Genomic DNA, 1,728 nt, shown 5'->3' on the forward strand with positions numbered 1-1,728 from the left:
TTGTCGTGTTGGTTTCCTGTATTTCTTAAAGAGCTCATGAAATAAAGCTTAAACCACAGAGTACGTTGTCCTGTAAATTTGAGGGATCCAAATGGACTGTGCCACTTCAGGAAATGTGTTGGAGCCCAGCTCAATCTAGATGGTGAGACAGTAACAGCATTTGTGCCTACAGCTTGAGAGCTTATGCTCAGTCCTGTTTGGAATCTTCATTAATGATCTGGACGATGGGGCGGAGCGTACCTCAGCAATTTTGTAGATGACAGAAAACTGGGAGGGGTGGCTGATATACCAGAGGGTTGTGCTGCCATCCAGATGGACCTTGACAGTCTGGGCAAATGGGCTGAGACAAATCTCATGAAGTTCAACAGGAAGTGCAAAGTCCTCCACCTGGGGAAGAAACACTCCCCCCCACTGCACCAGTATATGCTGGGGGCCATGCAGCTGGAAAGCAGCCTGGCAAAAAAGGACCTGAGGGTCCTAGTGGGCAGCAGGTTGAACATGAGCCAGCAATGTGCCCTTGCTGCACGGAAGGCAAGTGGTATCCTGAGCTGCATTACGTAAAGGATCGCCAACAGGTCGAAGGAGGTGATCCTTACCCTCAGCTCAGCACTGGTGAGGCCACACCTGGAGTACTGGGTCCAGTTCTGGGCTCCCCAGTACAAGAGAGACGCACTGGAGAGAGTCAAACGAAAAGCCATGAAGATGATGAAGGGACTGGAGCATTTCTCAGGTGAGGAAAGACTGAGAGAGCTGGGAGTGTTTAGCCTGGAGAAGAGAAAGCTCAGGGCAATCTTATTAATGTATGTAAATACCTGGAGGGAGGGTGCAAAGAGGACAGTGCCAGGCTCTCATCAGTGGTGCCCATGCCAGGGCAAGAGGCAACGGGCATGGACTGAAACACAGGAGGTTCCCTCTGAACACTTTTTCACTGTGAGGGTGACGGAGCGCTGGCACAGGCTGCCAGGGAGGTTGCAAAGTCTCCGTCCTTAGAGATACTAAAAAAAATGTCCTGACACAGTCCTGGGAAACTGGCTCTGGGTGGCCCTGCCTGAGGAGGGGGTTTGGACCAGATGACCTCCAGAAGCCCCTTTCAAACTCAGCCACCCTGTGAATCTGTGATCGTGTGACTTGACAGCAGAAGGCGGCAATGGTTTCACTCACTGGTTTTGGTTGGAAGAGTCACGCTGGGGGCGACAGCAGTCTGGACAGTGCACACGTACAGCGCAGGGCTCTGAGGAAGGTGCCATGGGTTGAGGATGGGTCCTGTGGGGTGACATCCAGTGCTAGCTGCCAGGGTTGAGAGGCGCCTTGGCCGAATGTGTGAGGATGGGTCTGGTGGCTGGGGTCCCTGGGGATGTGGACGGGGTCTCTGTGGGGACAAGGACAGGGTCTGTCTCTGTGGGGAAGGGTCTGGAGCAGCATCACCCCCTGCCTGGGCTGAGCTCCCGCACCAGGGCTGCCCCCATCCATCCCGAGAGCTTGACAGGGTGATGGTGGGGGGAGTGCAAGCCTGGGGCTGCCCCCTCCCCACATCGGCATCACTGCTTGCAATGAAACCCGCCACTTCCAGCCTCGAAACCGGCCATTTCCAGCCTCGAACCCGGCCATTTCCAGGCTCGAGACTGGCCATTTCCCGCCTCAAAACCGGAAATTTCCAGCCTCAAACCCGGCCATTTCCAGCCTTGAGACCGGCCATTTCGAGGCTCGAAAGCAGCCAAGCAGGAAGCA

The sequence above is a fragment of the Egretta garzetta genome, unplaced genomic scaffold, assembly GCF_000687185.1.
Source record: "Egretta garzetta isolate BGI_Z169 unplaced genomic scaffold, ASM68718v1 scaffold202, whole genome shotgun sequence".
Lineage (NCBI taxonomy): Eukaryota > Metazoa > Chordata > Aves > Pelecaniformes > Ardeidae > Egretta > Egretta garzetta.